The 21,329-nt window shown below is 40.8% G+C and overlaps 1 protein-coding gene and 1 long non-coding RNA gene across 6 annotated transcripts in view; one reads left to right on the top strand and one right to left on the bottom strand.

Annotated features, from left to right (window-relative positions):
- The window catches only part of GALNTL6 (polypeptide N-acetylgalactosaminyltransferase like 6), a 1,496,936-nt gene that overhangs the window by 186,919 nt on the left and 1,288,688 nt on the right, over positions 1–21,329 (bottom strand). The window lies entirely within an intron of this gene.
- Positions 20,529–21,329, top strand: part of LOC129649805 (uncharacterized) — a 191,975-nt gene continuing 191,174 nt past the window's right edge. For 4 of the 5 annotated variants that reach the window (XR_008713292.1, XR_008713291.1, XR_008713294.1 and 1 more), the window contains exon 1: positions 20,529–21,245. This is a non-coding gene — a long non-coding RNA (uncharacterized LOC129649805). The remainder of the gene's footprint in view (positions 21,246–21,329) is intronic. The other variant, XR_008713290.1, reaches the window with a different exon arrangement.

Raw genomic sequence — 21,329 nt, 5'->3', positions numbered from 1 at the left:
TCAGCAGTGGCCACAAGACTGAAATAGGTCAGTTTTCATTCCAATCTTAAAGAAAGGCAATACCAAACAATGTTCAAACTACTGCACAATTGCACTCATCTCACACACTAGCAAAGTAATGCTTAAAATTCTGCAAGCCAGGCTTCAACAGTACATGAGCCATGAACTTCCAGATGTTGAAGCTGGATTTAGAAAAGACGGAGGAACCAGGGATCAAATTGCCAGCATCCATTGGATCATTGAAAAAGTAAGAGAGTTCCAGAAAAACATCTGCTTTATTGACTATGCTAGAACCTTTGACTATGTGGATCATCACAAACTGTGGAAAATTCTTAAAGAGATGGGAATACCAGACCATCTTACCTGCCTCCTGAGAAATCTGTATGCAGGTCCAGAAGTAAGAGTTAGAACCAGACATGTAACAACAGACTGGCTCCAAATTGGGAAAGGAGTACATTAAGGCTGTATATTGTCGCCCTGCTTATTTGACTTACATGCAGAGTACATCATGCTGGGCTGGATGAAGCACAAGCTGGAATCAAGACTGCTAGGAAAAATATCAATAACCTCAGGCATGCAGATGATACTACCCTTATGGCAGAAAGTGAAGAAGAACTAAAGAGTCTCTTGATGAAAGTGAAAGAGGAGCGTGGAAAAGTTGGCTTAAAACTCAACATTCAGAAAACTAAGATCATGGCATCTGCTCCCATCACTTCATGGCAAACAGATGGGGAAACAATGAAAACAGTGTCAGACTTTATTTTTTGGGCTCCAAGATCACTGCAGATGGGGACTGCAGCTATGACATTGATCCAAAATCTTGAAATTAAAATGGAATCACAGATAAATAGCCTGGAGGCAAGGATTGAGAAGATGCAAGAAAGGTTTAACAAGGACTTAGAAGAAATAAAAAAGAGTCAATATATAATGAATAATGCAATAAGTGAAATTAAAAACACTCTGGAGGCAACAAATAGTAGAATAACAGAGGCAGAAGATAGGATTAGTGAATTAGAAGATAGAATGGTAGAAATAAATGAATCAGAGAGGACAAAAGAAAAACGAATTAAAAGAAATGAGGACAATCTCAGAGACCTCCAGGACAATATTAAACGCTACAACATTCGAAACATAGGGATCCCAGAAGAAGAAGACAAAAAGAAAGACCATGAGAAAATACTTGAGGAGATAATAGTTGAAAACTTCCCTAAAATGGGGAAGGAAATAATCACCCAAGTCCAAGAAACCCAGAGAGTCCCAAACAGGATAAACCCAAGGCAAAACACCCCAAGACACATAGTAATCAAATTAACAAAGATCAAACACAAAGAACAAATATTAAAAGCAGCAAGGGAAAAACAACAAATAACACACAAGGGAATTCCCATAAGGATAACAGCTGATCTTTCAATAGAAACTCTTCAAGCCAGGAGGGAATGGCAAGACATACTTAAAGTGATGAAAGAAAATAACCTACAGCCCAGATTATTGTACCCAGCAAGGATCTCATTCAAGTATGAAGGAGAAATCAAAAGCTTTTCAGACAAGCAAAAGCTGAGAGAATTCTGCACCACCAAACCAGCTCTCCAACAAATACTAAAGGATATTCTCTAGACAGGAAACACAAAAATTGTGTATAAATTCGAACCCAAAACAATAAAGTAAATGGCAACGGGGTCATACTTATCAGTAATTACCTTAAACGTAAATGGGTTGAATGCCCCAACCAAAAGACAAAGACTGGCTGAATGGATACAAAAACAACACCCCTGCATATGTTGTCTACAAGAGACCCACCTCAAAACAGGGGACACATACAGACTGAAAGTGAAGGGCTGGAAAAAGATTTTCCATGCGAATAGGGACCAAAAGAAAGCAGGAGTAGCAATACTCATATCAGATAAAATAGACTTTAAAACAAAGACTGTGAAAAGAGACAAAGATGGTCACTACATAATGATCAAAGGATCAATCCAAGAAGAAGATATAACAATTATAAATATATATGCACCCAACACGGGAGCACCGCAGTATGTAAGACAAATGCTAACAAGTATGAAAGAAGAAATTAACAATAACACAATAATAGTGGGAGACTTTAATACCCCACTCACACCTATGGATAGATCAACTAAACAGAAAATTAACAAGGAAACACAAACTTTAAATGATACAATAGACCAGTTAGACCTAATTGATATCTATAGGACATTTCATCCCAAAACAATGAATTTCACCTTCTTCTCAAGCGCACATGGAACCTTCTCCAGGATAGACCACATCCTGGGCCATAAAGCTAGCCTTGGTAAATTCAAAAAAATAGAAATCATTCCAAGCATCTTTTCTGACCACAATGCAGTAAGATTAGATCTCAATTACAGGAGAAAAACTATTAAAAAATCCAACATATGGAGGCTGAACAACACGCTGCTGAATAACCAACAAATCACAGAAGAAATCAAAAAAGAAATCAAAATTTGCATAGAAACGAATGAAAATGAAAACACAACAACCCAAAACTTGTGGGACATGGTAAAAGCAGTCCTAAGGGGAAAGTTCATAGCAATACAGGCACACCTCAAGAAACAAGAAAAAAGTCAAATAAATAACCTAACTCTACACCTAAAGCAACTAGAAAAGGAAGAAATGAAGAACCCTAGGGTTAGTAGAAGGAAAGAAATCTTAAAAATTAGAGCAGAAATAAATGCAAAAGAAACAAAAGAGACCATAGCAAAAATCAACAAAACCAAAAGCTGGTTCTTTGAAAGGATAAATAAAATTGACAAACCATTAGCCAGACTCATCAAGAAACAAAGGGAGAAAAATCAAATCAATAAAATTAGAAATGAAAATGGAGAGATCACAACAGACAACACAGAAATACAAAGGATCATAAGAGACTACTATCAACAATTATATGCCAATAAAATGGACAACGAGGAAGAAATGGACAAATTCTTAGAAAAGTACAACTTTCCAAAACTCGACCAGGAAGAAATAGAAAATCTTAACAGACCCATCACAAGCACGGAAATTGAAACTGTAATAAAAAATCTTCCAGCAAACAAAAGCCCAGGTCCAGACGGCTTCACAGCTGAATTCTACCAAAAATTTAGAGAAGAGCTAACACCTATCCTGCTCAAACTCTTCCAGAAAATTGCAGAGGATGGTAAACTTCCAAACTCATTCTATGAGGCCACCATCACCCTAATACCAAAACCTGACAAAGATCCCACAAAAAAAGAAAACTACAGGCCAATATCACTGATGAACATAGATGCAAAAATCCTGAACAAAATTCTAGCAATCAGAATCCAACAACACATTAAAAAGATCATACACCATGACCAAGTGGGCTTTATCCCAGGGATGCAAGGATTCTTCAATATCCGCAAATCAATCAATGTAATACACCACATTAACAAATTGAAAAATAAAAACCATATGATTATCTCAATAGATGCAGAGAAAGCCTTTGACAAAATTCAACATCCATTTATGATCAAAACTCTCCAGAAAGCAGGAATAGAAGGAACATACCTCAACATAATCAAAGCTATATATGACAAACCCACAGCAAACATTATCCTCAATGGTGAAAAATTGAAAGCATTTCCTCTAAAGTCAGGAACAAGACAAGGGTGCCCACTTTCACCATTACTATTCAACATAGTTTTGGAAGTTTTGGCCACAGCAATCAGAACAGAAAAAGAAATAAAAGGAATCCAAATTGGAAAAGAAGAAGTAAAGCTCTCACTGTTGGCAGATGACATGATCCTCTACATAGAAAACCCTAAAGACTCCACCAGAAAATTACTAGAACTAATCAATGACTATAGTAAAGTTGCAGGATATAAAATCAACACACAGAAATCCCTTGCATTCCTATACACTAATAATGAGAAAACAGAAAGAGAAATTAAGGAAACAATTCCATTCACCATTGCAACGGAAAGAATAAAATACTTAGGAATATATCTACCTAAAGAATCTAAAGACCTATATATAGAAAACTATAAAACACTGGTGAAAGAAATCAAAGAGGACACTAACAGATGGAGAAATATACCATGTTCATGGATTGGAAGAATCAATGTAGTGAAAATGAGTATACTACCCAAAGCAATCTATAGATTCAATGCAATCCCTATCAAGCTACCAACAGCATTCTTCACAGAGCTAGAACAAATAATTTCACAATTTGTATGGAAAAACAAAAAACCTCGAATAGCCAAAGCGATCTTGAGAAAGAAGAATGGAAGTGGAGGAATCAACCTACCTGACTTCAGGCTCTACTACAAAGCCACAGTTATCAAGACAGTATGGTACTGGCACAAAGACAGAAATATAGATCAATGGAACAAAATAGAAAGCCCAGAGATAAATCCACACACATATGGACACCTTATCTTTGACAAAGGAGGCAAGAATATACAATGGATTAAAGACAATCTCTTTAACAAGTGGTGCTGGGAAATCTGGTCAAACACTTGTAAAAGAATGAAACTAGAACACTTTCTAACACCATACACAAAAATAAACTCAAAATGGATTAAAGATCTAAACGTAAGACCAGAAACTATAAAACTCCTAGAGGAGAACATAGGCAAAACACTCTCTGACATACATCACAGCAGGATCCTCTATGACCCACCTCCCAGAATATTGGAAATAAAAGCAAAAATAAACAAATGGGACCTAATTAACCTTAAAAGCTTCTGCACATCAAAGGAAACTATTAGCAAGGTGAAAAGACAGCCTTCAGAATGGGAGAAGATAATAGCAAATGAAGTAACTGACAAACAACTAATCTCGAGAATATACAAGCAACTCCTACAGCTCAACTCCAGAAAAATAAATGACCCAATCAAAAAATGGGCCAAAGAACTAAATAGACATTTCTCCAAAGAAGACATACAGATGGCTAACAAACGCATGAAAAGATGCTCAACATCACTCATTATCCGAGAAATGCAAATCAAAACCACTATGAGGTACCATTTCACACCAGTCAGAATGGCTGCGATCCAAAAGTCTACAAGTAATAAATGCTGGAGAGGGTGTGGAGAAAAGGGAACCCTCTTCCACTGTTGGTGGGAATGCAAACTAGTACAGCCACTATGGAGAACAGTGTGGAGAGTCCTTAAAAAACTGGAAATAGAACCACCTTATGATCCAGCAATCCCACTGCTGGGCATACACACTGAGAAAACCAGAAGGGAAAGAGACACGTGTACCCCAGTGTTCATCGCAGCACTGTTTATAATAGCCAGGACATGGAAGCAACCTAGATGTCCATCAGCAGATGAATGGATAAGAAAGCTGTGGTACATATACACAATGGAGTATTATTCAGCCATTAAAAAGAATACATTTGAATCAGTTCTAATGAGGTGGATGAAACTGGAGCCTATTATACAGAGTGAAGTAAGCCAGAAAGAAAAACACCAATACAGTATACTAACGCATATATATGGAATTTAGAAAGATGGTAACAATAACCCTGTGTACGAGACAGCAAAAGAGACACTGACGTATAGAACAGTCTTATGGACTCTGTGGGAGAGGGAGAGGGTGGGAAGATTTGGGAGAATGGCATTGAAACATGTAAAATATCATGTATGAAATGAGTTGCCAGTCCAGGTTCGATGCACGATACTGGATGCTTGGGGCTGGTGCACTGGGACGACCCAGAGGGATGGAATGGGGAGGGAGGAGGGAGGAGGGTTCAGGATGGGGAACACATGTATACCTGTGGCGGATTCATTTTGATATTTGGCAAATCTAATACAGTTATGTTAAGTTTAAAAATAAAATAAAATTAAAAAAAAAAAACCCTATGGCTAGTTACAAAAAAAAAAAAAATACAAAAAAAAAAAAATAAAAGACACTTATTCATTGGAAGAAAAGCTATGATCAACCTAGACAGCATATTAAAAAACAAAGAGATTACTTTGCTGACAAAGGCCTGTCTAGTCAAAGCTATGATTTTTCCAGTAGTGAGGAGGAAGTAGGTTTTCACATCTCATATATGGATGTGAGAGTTGAACTATAAAGAAAGCTGAGTGCTGCAGAATTGATGCTTTTGAACTGTGGTGTTGGAGAAGACTCTTGAGAGTCCCTTGGGCTGCAAGAAGATCAAACCAGTAAATCCTAAAGGAAATCAGTCTTGAATATTCATTGGAAGAACTGATGCTGAAGCTGACACTCCAATACTTTGGCCACCTGATGCAAAGAACTGACTCATTGGAAAACACCCTGATGTTGGGAAGGATTGGAGGCAGGAGAAGGGGATGACGGAGGATGAGATGATTGGATGGCATCACCGGTTCGATGGACATGAGTTTGAACAAGCTTTGGGAGTTGGTGATGGACAGGGGAGCCTGGTGTGCTGCAGTCCATGGGGTAGCAAAGAGTCCGACACAACTGAGCGACTTTCACTTTCTTTTCAACTTTCATACTATCTCCAGATTTTCACTATTATAAACATTTGTTTATAGATCTTCATGCACATTTTTCTTCAGTATTTAATTTATATTGCTAAGCTAAAGTTTTTGGAAACTATTAGGACAAATTTCCAAATTATTTTCTAGAATGATTGCAACATTACAGAAATGTACATTCCTACAGGTAATATATGGACTTTCCTGCTTCCCTTATACTAAAAAGAAACTGTTTGCTAAATTGATGGCCAAAAAATCCTTATTGCTTCCACTAACCATTTTTTTTTTAATCATTGAGAGGGTCACTTCAGTCCATGAAATTCTCTATTAATGAGGTTTTATTGTAGTTACAAATTATAAGAGGCAATAAAGAAGCATCAGCCTAAAAGCTAGTCAAATTAGTGTCCACTAATTTATTATCACTCTCAATGATTTCTGAAGGCAGAACTTAATTATATGTTACTGCTAACAATGCGTGCTTGCTCAGTCGTATAGTTGTGTCTGACTCTTTGCAACCCCACGGACTGTAGCCCACTGAGCTCCCCTCACTATGGTATTCTCCAGGCAAGAATACTGGAGTGGGTTGCCATTTCTTCCTCCAGGGGATCTTCCCCACCCAGGGATTGAACTGGCATCTCCTGTTCCCCCGCATTGGCAGGTGGATTCTTTGCTATTGAGCCACAGAGGAAGCCCACAGCTAATAGTGTTCCTACTCAAAGGCAGTACTAGGGAGGGTTACCTTATCTCATCTTGCAAATTCTAAACTTCAGCTCGTATCTGAAAATCTGCTTCCTCCCCAGACCTTCCACTCACTGTCCAACCAATGGATTACCAAGTGTGGCTGGGGAGCTGGGTTCATGAGAACAGCACACAAATAAAATCTTCCTAGAACCTCCTTGAGGTCTATTGGAGTCATATCTCTAGGGCCCAAGAAATCTGATTTTTTTTAAAAGAACAATTGAATCTTATATATGTGTGAATTGATTCTTATTTTACTTTCTATGAGTGATGACATTTTCTTTCACTTCGCTCTTCTTCAAAACTTATAACTCTTCCCAGAGGTGAATAAGTCTCTGGTGAATCTAATTATAAAAAAACTAATTATAAAATAGCAATAAAATTTCATTTTTGAAGTGCTCACATAATTGACCTACACTAGCTGCAGTGAGAGCATCACCACATTGTCATCTTTTTAATTTAAACAGTGTTTGGTCAATCAGCTTCTCATTTAAAAGTATGGTAATTCTAATTCGTAGACACCCACACAGCCACCACTTTATCTGACAAAGAGTTCTCATTTGAAACATTTTAAGGAAGTAGTTTAGATAGGGTTTTCTGGGTGGCGCTAGTGGTAAAGAACTCACCTGCCAATGCAGAAGACTTAAGAGACATGGGTTCGACCCCTGGGTCAGATCCCCTGGAGGAGGGTGTGGCAACCTACTCCAGTGTTCTTGCCTGGAGAATACTATGGGCAGAGGAGCCTGGCGGGCTACAGTCCCTCGGGGTGCAAAGAGTCAGATATGACTGAAGCGACTTAGTAGGCAGGCAGACAGTTTAGGATAACTGAGGAAATTTTAATTTTAATGCAAAACCCTCACAGAAGTTGATATGTCACTAAAGTCCAGTGCAGGAAACCACATTGGCTTTGCAGGAATATTCAGGTTTGCTTCTAGTTCTGCCTCTCTTGGCTGTAGCTGCCTGAGCAAAGGCCAAGTGTCTGTGAACCTGTGTTTCCTCTGTGAAATAGGGATTTTGCAGGTTGTCATGAAGATCAATTACTGTACGGGGAAGAACAAAATCTGCCTCCATATGGGATCTGTTTCCTTTTCTTAAACATTTGTATTGTTTTTGCTACAAGTCAATGCTGCCTATAGCCTGAAATACATAGGAGAGCCCATTCTCAAGTCTCTGATCTTTAAGGGTATAACACTTTCACATGTATATAGAGATAAGAAGTTGCAGAACAGAGAATACTATTTGTCTTCTTGGAGGCTTATAAAAACATTGTAACCAGATCTTCATGAACAGAACAAAGGATTCCTGCATGAAGAAGTTTACAACAACCTGCCATACCCTCTTCCCCTTTTAATGTAAAGGAAGCCTGAAATCCAACTTTGGGAAGATGATTCCTTGGGACATTAGTCCACAATCTTATTGGTCTGCTGGCTTTCTGGAAAAGTCACTATTCCTTGCCCTGATTCCTCCTCTCTTAATTTATTTGCCTGTTACGTAGTAAGCAGTGTAAGCTTTGACTCAGTAACAGTGTAACAATACAGGCAGGTGGCTTTTGAGTCTCGGCTGTTCCAATGTGTTTTCCAGTCTCCTCCATGGAACCTGGGCCTCCATTGGCAGAAAGTCACACCGAATAGTCATGCCGAATGGCTCAGTGTGATGGATGTGACCTGATTTTGTAGAAGCTAAGCATCTCTTTTCTGTCCTATATCTTTTGAATTTGAGCTGCCAATCATTATTTTTTAAATGACTGTGGAATTGCATCATTAGAAGTTACTTCAAGGACATTTGTCACTTCCTTTGTGATAAATTCCATGATTCTTATTGGAGTTTTTGAAAGATGAGGCTGTTGTCACTATGGTTTTTGGCTGTAACTCTCCAGAGAAAGGTGAATGGTTGCAATTTTCACACCAGATCATGCAGGAGGGTGAACCTGCCTCCTGGGGAAGGAGATGCAAACATTTTGTGCAGGGGGCTGTCAGCTATCCGCAGCAGTAAATAGACGGCTAAGTCATGCTCTGTGGGATTTGTCCCTGCTCTTCTTGTTCTTGGAGGGTCTCACAGCAGCCTTCCCGAAACCTCTTCCAGGCACCACAGAGGGGCCTGGTGTCCAGCAAAGGGAGAAACAGATGCAGGTGGACCTGAGAGAGGGCACACATCTGGGCCCATCATCAGGAATCTCCATTGATTGGTAGCATTTTTTTCTGGACCATAACCTCCCCTTGGAGGGAAAAAGTAATAAAGCAAAAATGAAGTGCCCTCGAGAGGGTTGGGGTGGACGAGAAGGGCGTCAGCCACAGGTCACCTTGGATGAGGACCTAAGTCATTTATATTTGAAACCATTCTCGGAGGGCCAGCTCCCCTTTTGCTGCTTGGAAACCGTTTTCGGGCAGCAGATAATAGACATGAAGAGTGAGTGCATTTCTGAAGTTAGGGAGTGAGCCGTGGAAGTCCTATTCTTTGCGGCTGTCAACGAAAAGCTGGCATTGCCTGGGGGTAGGGGTTGGAACTCTTCTTCCTTCCTCGCAGCCCGCTTTGGTCATGGCAAAGTGATTCCAATGCCTTTTCCCCCTTTTTTGTCAGGAGGAATTTATAACCCTATATTTCCCAAGGTGACAAAGTCATGTAATTCCACTTCCATGAAAAGAAATTATATAAAGGAAAACATCCTGTACCCCCGCCCCCCACCCAATCCCTTATTCCTACCCTAGGAGAGACTGCTGCTTGCTAAATTTAATCCAAATTTAATCCATTATTCTTGGGCCAAAAGCCTCAATGGTCTTCTAGAAATTAAATCCATCTTCAAGAGGCAGAATAGGACATCATCTTATTATACATTGTGAACTGGGATTTTGTAGAATTGGCATTGACAGCCTAAAAGCAGAATCAAATGCATAATGTGGCTCATTCACAGCGTGTCGGCTGAAAATGGAAGAATATGTTCTGTCTTTATTTTGGGTAGAAGCTCCAATACACAGTCAGGGGGATCCAAAAAGCGCATGGAGTCTGTTCAAGTCCTCTGGGTTTAGGAGAGAAGGTCCTGGGTCATAGCTAGGGCTGTGCTCATTGACAGAGGGGGTCAGTGCCTTTTTCCACATTTCTGGGATGTTTGGAGAGTGTCTCAGATGAAGGAACTATAAATGATGAATACCCAAGATGGTGACTTTAGCCCATTTTAGGTGAGAATTTTTTCATAGATTGTTGTTGTTTAGTTGCTAAGCTGTGTCCGGCTCTTGTGACCCCATGGACTATAGCCTGATGGCCTCCTCTGTCCATGGGATTCTCCAGGCAAGAACACTGGAGTGGGTTGCCAGGTCCTCCCCAGGGGATCTTCCTGACCCAGGGATCAAACCCACATCTCCTGCATTGCAGGCAAACTCTTTACTGCTGAGCCACCAGATTACACATAGTTACATCAATCTAAATAGCTAACTGAACTTTGAGAACACTCGTTTTAGAGACAGAAATGCTACATTTGAGGGCATCTCCGCTACTTGCGAGGTGTGACTTTAAGTCACATAATCTGACTTGCTTTCTTTTTGGTGAAACAGGACTCCCAAGTCAGGTCCCACTCAGAGAGACAATACTTTGAGGCTGTCGAGAACTCGTAGCAGAACTCGTAGTCCAGGCTTCCCAACGGCAGGTGTTGTGTATCATCGGACAGTGCTTGTCCTGTCGTTCCACAGTAGATACTAGTGGTTCTGTGAGTACACGAGAGGACTAGAGAAGGGGGCGAGAGGGCGGTCAGGAGGCCCGGCGTGGAGTCACACTGCCTGGGAGCACCACGGGAAGAGCAGGAGCTTGCGGGATGCCCTGCCCTTCTCGTCACCCAGCAGATGAAAGGGAGCAATGACAGGTCCACTCGTAGGGCTTCTGTGGGATTGAATAAGCCAAGGGCTACAGATCCCTTTGAACCGACACTGGGTGTGTCCTAGGTTGGTCTGTGCTGCTATTATGAATTACTGTTATTAAATTTAATGCAGTGGTCTCCAGTGCGTATTCCTGACAGTCACATTCCAGTGCAAGAAAGCTAGAGCCGTGGTTCATTTTTCTGATTTACAAGTGCATTTGCTTCTTGTGTTTCATTCAGCAAAGTGATGCAGTGATGTATATGTGTGTGTGTGTGTGCGTGCACGCATGTGTATGTGTGGACAGCTTCCCTAGTGGCTCAGTGGTAAAGAACCCACTTGCCAATGCAGGCAGGAGACATGGGTTTGATTCCTGAGTCAGGAAGATCCCCTGGAGAAGGAAATGGCAACTCCGCCACTATTCTTGCCTGGCAAGTCCCATGGACAAAGGAGCCTGGAGGAACTCATGGGGGCTTATACAATTGGACATGACTTAGCAACTAAAAAATGAAAACAACGTATATGTGTATTGTTTTCCATTATAGGTTATTATAAGATATTCATTATAGTTCCCTGTGCTATACAGTAGGTCCTTGTTGGTTATTTTATATATGGTGGTGGCTTTCTGTTAATATCAAAGTCCTAATTTATACCCCCCCACCCCTTCCTCTTTGGTAACTAGAAGTTTGTTTTCTGTGTCTGTGAGTCTGTTTATGTTTGATAGTTAAGTTTATTTGTGCTATATTTTAGATTCCACACGTAAGTGATATCATGCGGTATTTGTCTTTCTCTGTCTGACTTATTTCACCAAGCATCATGCTCTCTAGATTCATCCATGTTGCTGCAAATAGCATTTTTCATTCTTTATATGGCTGAGCAATTTTCCGTTGTATATCTGTTCATCCATTTCTGCAGCCATTCATTTGTCAGTGGATATTTAGGTTGCTTCCATATTTTGGCTGTTGTGAAGAGTGCTGTTGTGAACACGGGGATGCATGTGTCTTTTTGAATTACTGGAGTTTTGTCTGGATATTTGCCCAGGATATTTGGATCACTTGGTAACCATAGTTCCTTTTTTAAACTCATTTAAGAAGTGTTGCCAGTTGGGTTTTCCAAGAAGCAGATTCTGGCAGCAGGGTTTCTGTTTTTTTGTTTGTTTGTTTTTCTTTTTTTAGAAAGTGCCCTTGGAATCCACCCTGTGGAAGGTAGAGGGGCAGCCAGACTGAGGTGAGAGGAGGGGCTGTGTGCAAGCCTGCAGGACAGTCGTCCCCTCTGGCAGCTTAGTTTGCCCGAAGGGGGCAGGCTGTGGGCACCAACAGACTCACCTTCAGTCACTCACTGGATGTGGCTGCCACGGGCAGGGTGCGCCTTGAGTGAGGGGCTTGGGACATCCCTGGGTGGAGGGCAGGTGGGGGATGTCCATGCACAGCCCTAGCCGCCGAACAGCAAGTCCTGCCCTGAAGGGGGACCAGCAGCTCGCATCTTCCTCTGTCACAGAAATATATATTTGGCAGGCACTGAGATGGGTATATTTGACTACATATATATCTATATATAATATGAACATATATATATATTATATATATATACTGACCTAGGGATTGAACCCAGGTGTGCTGCATTGCAGGCAGATTCTTTACTAGATGAGCTTCCATACATATACACATATATATTGGCTGCTCAGCTTGGCTTACAGCATCTTAGTTCCCTGACCAGGAATGGAACCCATGTCTTCAGCGGTAAAACCAGAGTCCTAACCACTGCCCTGCGAGGGAACTCCCTGTATTCGCACAATTTAAAAAATCTGTATTTCTGTGTAATCTACAGTTCTACACAAGTGGTGCTTCTGCATTTCTTGGTGGGTTGGATGGACTCGAAGCTGCCAGAGGGCAAGTGCTGTGTTTCAATGCATCTTTGCCTCCCAAGTACCTAAAGTAACGCTCAGTGCATCGTAGCTGCTCGGTAAATCCCACTGCAGCAATGAACCAGTGATGGCTCGTGATGAAGCACAGAGATTCAGAGAAGGGACTGGTGGATCCTAAAAGAGAGTTGTCAGGGCTTACTTACTTCTCAGTACTGTGTGAGCAGGGCAACGGGGGAAGGAGATAATGAGTGCTTGTAAGCCTTGATGCCTGAGAGTAAGTTTCTTTATGCTTTTGGTTTCATATGGGCTTTTTTTGGGGAGAAGTTAGTGTAAAAATATTCAAATTCATAAAATTTAAGTTGTTGTTCAGTCACTTAGTCATGTCTGACTCTGACCTCATTGACTGCATACCAGGCTTGCCTGACCTTTACCATCTCCCAAAGTTTGCTCAAATTCATATCTACTGACTTTGCTATCCAACCATATTATCCTCTGCCACCCCCTCCTCCAGCTCTCAGTCTTTCCCAGCATCAGGGTCTTTTCCAATGAGTCAGCGCTTTGCATCAGTGTGGCCAAAGTCCTGGAGCTTCAGCTGCAGCACCAGTCATTCCAGTAAATATTCAGGGTTGATTTTCTTTAAGATTGACTGATCTTCTGCTGTCCAAGGGACTCTCAAGCATCTTCTCCAGCACCATAATTTGAAAGCATCAATTCTTTGGTGTTCAGCCTTCTTTATGGTCCAAATCTCACATCCATACATGACTACTGGAAAAACCATAGCTTTGACTATAGGGACCTTTGTTGGCAAATTGATGTCTCTGCTTTCTAATATGCTATCTAGGTTTTTCATAGCTTTCCTTCCAAGGAGCAAGTGTTTTTTAATTTCATGGCTGCAGTCACTGTCTGCAGTGATTTTGGAGCCCCCCAAAATAAATAAGACAGTAAATTGTAACTTGTAGTTATGGATCCAATTGATGGGTTGAAAATTTTCAGCTTGAAGAATTTGAATTCAGTGGCTAGAGACTTTCCATGTGATTCTTAATAAAGAAATGCTTCAAAATCGTCAATAAAAATTTGAAGATTAAAGTACATCATGGACCCTACTTTCATTCCTTCAGAAATGGGAGCATTGTAGAAAGCAAACAGAAATATTTGCTCTGATGCTTTCAGATTTAACTTATACATTGTTTTTATAGCTCACTTACTGGGGATATGTTTATTTTTAGTGCTGAGAATATTAAAAATCCGAAAGTATTTTGAAGCAGTTGCCTCTGCTTCTGACACTTGAGTTACAGTCATACGTATAAAGGGTAAGAAAACTAGTCTTGAGAAATTGACTGTCAGTATTATGTGTTTTTTGTTTAAAATCTTTTGAAAATTGCCAGTGTTTTCATAGAAAGAATAATTTTTTGTCTCATCCAAAAGGATCTTTTGCTACATGTCAATAAATTTTTTTTCTATTTTTCAACAGGGAAGAGTAATTTTTCTCTTGTTAGAAGTTTTACATTTTCTGATGTTTAGACCATTTGATCTTTACCTCAAAGGTAATTCAACATTTTGAAACAGGCATTATATTTTCAGCACTGACTAAGCTGCTAAAACTTCCATTTGATACATCAGTTATATTTCCTATAGTGATTGGAGTCTAGAAACAGCTTTAACAGGGATGAAAATCTACCATGTCATCTTCAAAACTTGGACTGTAATATTTTTTAAGAAATAATTTAAACTAATATCTCAGATATCACACACACACACATCACTATCTTCATCCTTCTATGACTCTACCATGGCTCATAGTTTAATCTTAAGAACATAAGTGAAATTTAATTTAAACTTGGTTCTTAACAAAAGGTCATAGTGATTACCAGACACTGCAGGTATAATAACTTAAGAGGCTAGACTATTACCAATGCTACATACATTTAGTGTTGTCTGACAGTTAGATCAGCAGTTTCAGGATGTCACCAGTTCTTCACTATTTATGCCCTCCATGAAATACTATGCGTGATCACTTTGGCCATGACTCCAATACACCTGCATGTCTTAGCTCAGACCCTTGACCTTGGATCCTCCCCCAAAGGTGATGTGTTGCAGACTTTCCACCTCACTATGCACAGTGCTGTGCTTAGTTGCTCAGTCATTTCTGACTCTTTGTGACCCCATGGACTATAGCCTGCCAGGCTCCTCTGTCCATGGGATTCTCCAGGCAAGAATACTAGAGTGGGTTTCTATTTCCTTCTCCAGGGGATCTCCCAGACCCAGAGATCAAGCCTGCATCTTCTGCATTGGAAGGCAGATTCTTTACCATCTGAGCCACCAGGGAAGCCCACGAATACTGGAGTGGGTAGCATATCCCTTCTCAAGGGGATCTTTCTGACCCAGGAATCGAACTGGGTTCTCTTGCATTGCAGGCAGATTCTTTACCAGCTAAGCTACCAGGGAAGCCGCCCCCCACCACACCTTACTATACTCCACCTTTTTTTGTCAAAGCAAAAATGAACTTTCATCTGCAAATTTTTTCTGTTAAGAATTCTCTGCCCATTATAATAATCCATGATAACAATTTTCAGAGGAAAATGCCAGTTTTTTAAAAAAGTATGTATAACAGAATGACAATCAGATAATTACATTCTCTCCACTTATCAACAGATTCTCTGGTTGGATAATTTAATTTGACATTCTTTCCCCTACCCATTGAGTTATTTCAACTAGTGGTGGCGTTAACTTGAATACCTGTACATTTCTCTAAATCCCCAAGTAAAGACTACTTTTTACTATAATTTGGTGGGCAAAGAGTATTTTTCAAAAGCATAAAGAGGCTTCTAGTAGAGTCTTTGGTTAACTATGCTGCTGCTAAGTCGCTTCAGTCATGTCCGACTCTGTGTGACCCCATAGACGGCAGCCCACCAGGCTCCCCCATCCCTGGGATTCTCCAGGCAAGAACACTGGAGTGGGTTGCCATTTCCTTCTCCAGTGCATGAAAGTGAAAAGGGAAAGAGAAGTCGCTCAGTCGTGACCCCATGGACTGCAGCCCACCAGGCTCCTCCATCCACGGGATTTTCCAGGCAAGAGTACTGGAGTGGGGTGCCACTGCCTTAGGATACAGCTATATATATCCGAGGAAAGCATTGATCGTAGTGAGATATGCACTAGGAAGAAAATCAAGCAACTGCTAAACTGTGTCAAATTTTTTTATTTGAAAATGTATACATCCAAAGAAAACCAGAAACACAAATTGAGAAAAATATATGTATCCCACTGTTCATAGCAACATTTACAATAGCCAAGATATGGAAGCAGCCTGAGTGTCCACCAACCAGCTTCCCAGGTGGCACTAGCGGTAAATCACCTGCCCAACTACACAGGAGACATAAGAGGTGCGGGTTCAGTCCCTGGGTCAGGAAGATCCCCTGGAGGAGGAAATGGCAACCCACTCCAGTATTCCTGCCAGGAGAATCTCATGGACAGAGGAGCCTGGTGGGCTACAGTCCATAAGGGTTCAAAGAGCTGGACACGAGTGAAGCGACTTGGTAGTAGTAGTAGCAATAGGAGAGGTAAGTGTCCACCACCAGATGAATGGTAAAGATGCGGTACACCACAATAGACCACTACTCAAGCATAAAGAAGAAGAAAAGACAAATAAAATGCTGCCATTTGTAAAAACATGGATGGAGCCGGAGGATATTATGCTAAGTGAAATAAGTCAGATAGAAACAAATACTTCATCTTTTCACTTATATACATGCATGCCTGCTCAGTGGACTATAGCCTGCCAGGCTCCTCGTCTATGGGATTCTCCAGGCAAGAATACTGGAGTAGGTTGCCTTTTCAAGGATTTCACTTTTAGGTGGAACCTAAAAAATTATAAAACAGTTGAATGTACATAACAAAAGAGAAGCAGACTCACAAATCTACAGAACAGACTAGGGGAGATAAAAGTGGGGAGAGGCTGTATAGGGATAGAGGATTAAGAGGATCCAACTACTATGCATAGAGTAAATAAGCAATAAGGATATATTGTACAGCAAAGATCCATTATTTTATAGTAACTTTAACTGGAGTATAATCTATAGAAATATAGAATCACTCTATTGTAGAGCTGAAACTAATATACTATTATAATTAAACTATATACAAAAAAAGAAATAAAGCCAAGAGTGTGCTGCAAAGTAACACATCCGACTTTGAGGAACTGAAAACATTTCCACCAAGAGTGACCCTGGAAAGGGCAGAATTCCACTGCTTTTGGAGGTTGTATTTGAGCCAGACCCACGGCAGTGCTGGAATTCACCTCAGTAAAGATGCTCTTGACGGGGAACCCGGGATTGGGAACCCATGACAAAAGGATGCTCTCAGTAAGTAGCTTTGTGTAACATTTAAAAGATTGAGACAACCCTAGGGTTTCTTATTTTCATCTCAACTAACATGTTATTTATCTACTGTTAGATTTATTACAATGTGCATATGGAAAGATTAAAGTGTGCTAGGATGAAGTAGAACATATACACTAACATTCAATAGAATACCCCAAATTAAAAAAAGAAAGCACCTCATTTATGAGAAAATTACATTAAAAAAAAATTTAGGGGGACTTCCATGGCAGCCCCTGGGCCTCCCAGGTAGCACAGTAGTAAAGACTCTGCCTGCTGATGCAGGAAATGAGAGACAAGCGTTCCATCCATGGGTCCGGAAGATCCCCTGGAGAAGGAAATGGCAACCTACTCCAGTATTCTTGCTTGAGAAATCCCCATAGACAGAGGAACCCGGAAGTCCATGAGTCGCAAAGAGACAGACGTGACTGAGCGACGGAGCGCTGGCGGTCCAGTCGTTAGGACTCTGCCTTCTGATGCAGAGGGTGCAGGTTCAAACTCCAGTCAAGGAGTTAGGATCCCACATGCCTTGTGGCCAAGACCCCAAAATGTAAAACGGAAGCAATGTTGTAACAAATTCAATAAAATCTTTTAAAATGGTCCACATTTTAAAGTTTTAAAATTGTGTATTTTTCTTCTTACAAAGTAGCACTTGGGTTGCAAATAAACCACTCTAACTTACATAGAGAAGGAATTTTGTTAGAAAGACCTCAGGTGGCTCACAACATTATGCATGCGTTAAAACACGTGGGAAGTCAGAGTGCAAGGTCATGGCCAAGACCAGCTTCCTCTCCAGGAACAGTCTCAGAAGTGAGGCTACCAGGGGCACACCCCTGCGGACAGAGCGCCGCGTGCCGGACTCTGCCCTGGACGCTTGCGGCCATGTGCTGGTCTCTGAGCCCACCCCTGCCATGAATGAGCTCAGTCCCTGAGTGCCAGATCTGTTCTTTCTTTTAAAAAGTGTATTCATTTTTAATTGGAGGATTATTGCTTTACAATATTGTATTGGTTTCTGTCATACATCAGCATGAATCAGCCATAAGTATACACTTGTCCACTCCCTCTTGAACCTTCTGCCCACCTCCCACCTGCTCCCACCCATCTAGGTCGTACAGAGCACCAGGCTGAGCTCCCTGTGCTATACAGCAGCTTCCCACTAGCTTTCTATTTTGCACATGGTGATTATATATTTCAGTTCCTTCAAGGTTCAAAGTCCCCGACTGACCTCCACTGGATCACAGATACACCTGGAAGGTGGGAGGGGAGCGGGCAGAACTCTGGGCTTGCACCCCTCCCCCCAGACCCCCCACTCTGCCCCTGGAGATTTACAACCTAAAAAGTATGTTTCCATGCTGTGCGGACACGCACTGACAAGCATCTACTAAACGGAGTTCCTATTTTGGAGGCGTGTCTTTCCAAAGTAGGTAAAGTGCAGGAGCACCAAGATGCATTATCCTTGACTCAATTCTGGTGTCAACTCTGGCCCTTAGAATCCATTTAAAACTACAGTATCAAGAAGAGTGTTGATAATAAGAATGCTAGAAGGTGAGATCCTCTGTCTTTTGTCCTTTAGGGTTAGTAAGCTGCATGAAAATGGTTGTTGGCTATCGAGGATGGATCATTCTACCAGCGAATTTTTCTTTTCTCATGTATGTTTCTCAGCCTGACACGAATCCAGCCATTTTCTTAACATTATCTTTATGGTAGGGGGTTGGATTAGAACAAGAGGAAGAGTTAAATTTCACATTGAGTAAAATTGCTCCTTTTTATTGGCAACATGGACAAAAACATTGCTCCCAAGTTGAAAATGTGTTTTTCCCTCTAATTTTCTTCTAATCGTTTGTAGATCTACCACTCAAAAGATGTTTGTGGGATGTCTTCTCTATGTATGTAGGAAAATATCCTTTTTTTTTTTTAACTTTTCCATCTACTGACTCTTATTTTTGTATTTGTTCAGTTGCCTTTCCTCTCCTCATAATATTGTTGTTCACTTTGGTATTTTGGATAAAGTAGCAGAAATACAAAAATAAGTATAGACTATCAAAGTCACAAATAACCTATCAAAAAAAGCATCAATTTATGATCTACTATGTATATCAAGGCATTGAATTTGGCAGCGTGGGAACATAAAGATAAAATCTGATCCTGGACCATAAATATGTTGATATTTAAAGGAACCTGACATAGTGTCAAACAGGCTGAAGTAAGTCAGAGAAAAGCAAATATTGTATATTAACATGTGTATGTGGAATCTAGAAAAATGGTATAGATCTTGTTTGCAAATCAGAAATAGAGATAAAATGTGTGGATACCAATGAGGAAAAAGGGGTGGGTAGGAGGAATTGGGCGGAGAATGCAATGGCACCCCACTCCAGTACTCTTGCCTGGAAAATCCCATGGACAGAGGAGCCTGGTGAACTGCAGTCCATGGGGTTGCTAAGAGTCGGACACAGCTGAGCGACTTCACTTTCACTTTTCACTTTCATGCATTGGAGAAGGAAATGGCAACCCACTCCAGTGTTCTTGCCTGGAGAATCCCAGGGACGGCAGAGCCTGGTGGGCTGCCGTCTCTGGGGTTGCACAGAGTCGGACACGACTGGAGCGACTTAGCAGTAGCAGCAGGAGGAATTGGGAGGCTGGGATTGACACATATACACCATTGATGCTATGAATAAAATAGGTAACTAATGAGAACCTTTTGTACAGCACAGGGAACTCTACTCAATGCACTGCAGTGACCTGAATGGGAAGTCCAAAAAGGAGAGGACATGTATATACATGTATGGCTGATTCATTTTGCTTTATGTAGAAATTAACACTACATTATAAAGCAATTATGCTCCAATAAAAATTAATTAAAAATACAAAAATAGAGGCAAAATGTTTAGAATTCTTATATAGTTTTGATGAACTGATCCCAATCTATTTCATTAAAATTTTCATTAAGTTTGTGGGGGGGGGGGAAAGGATATTGAAGCTGGCAAAAATAAGAATTAGAATGGTAGGAACCCTAAATTCACCCCTTTATAATTGTGTGTAAATTATTCAAGTTGCATCCCTTGAAATTAGCTTGCTTCTTGCCTTTGAAAAATGTGCCCTTGCTAACTTAAGAGTAGTTGTAAAATTTTACATTCTCTTTATGAAAATCAAACATAAAATAGGTTATAGGGTTTTTTCCGTGTTCTGATGGTTGGTAGAAGCCTTTTTCACAAGGCTAACTTTCCTAAGTAAAGTAATCAAGATGCACGGCTTGATAATCGATGTACAAGGAGGTGTTTAATGAATTAGTGAAGCACTTGGAGCAGGTGTGTATCTCCAGGGGCCAGAATACAGGATTACTGCTCGGCAATTAGACCGTCAGTGTTCCTTACCCAGTTGACCATAATTAAAATAATTTTATTCTTGGTTTGATATTGGGAATTAAAACTCACAGCTCAGTTACCTGGTAAAAGGCTTTCAAGGCTAATGGCCAGAGACACGACGGTTTTAAAACGCCAACCTGTGTTCTTCCTCTGCATTTCAAATTCCTCAATCGTTCATGTCTGATTAAAGTTGCGTCTGACTAATTGATAATGACTTTTCAATTAGGTAAAAGCATATTTTATTTAGAAATTACATTTATTTACATTGATTTTTCCCTTCTTCAAGATGTCTGGGCTTCTGGGTCTGATTTAATCTGCCACAACTGGTAGGCAGCTTTTGCAGGAGTAACTGAGAAGTCATTCCCCAAACACAGGCTGATGTTAGCAGGCATTGGAGAAAGGCCTGGGAAAGCCACTGTATATATAGGTTGCATCATGCAGCTTGCAGGATCTTAGTTTCCCACCCAGGGCCTGAACCCAGGCTCTTAACTGTGAGAGCAGAGAGTCGTAAGCACTGGACCGCCAGGGAATTCCCTATCACAGTGTTAGCTGAAGAACACCTAGGAAAGCCCTCGTCTTTTTCACTGAGCGTGGAAAAGGGGAGTGAAGGCCGTGCTTGGCTGGTGAGGTCATGCTTTTTTCTGGTTGGGGGTGGGCATAAGAATCTCTCCAGGTGAGGGAAATGATCACAAACAACATTCTTTTTG

The sequence above is a fragment of the Bubalus kerabau genome, chromosome 4 (genome assembly GCF_029407905.1).
Source record: "Bubalus kerabau isolate K-KA32 ecotype Philippines breed swamp buffalo chromosome 4, PCC_UOA_SB_1v2, whole genome shotgun sequence".
Taxonomy (NCBI): domain Eukaryota; kingdom Metazoa; phylum Chordata; class Mammalia; order Artiodactyla; family Bovidae; genus Bubalus; species Bubalus kerabau.
Note: the sequence above shows the minus strand (reverse complement) of the source record. Positions and strands in the feature narration are given on the sequence as shown.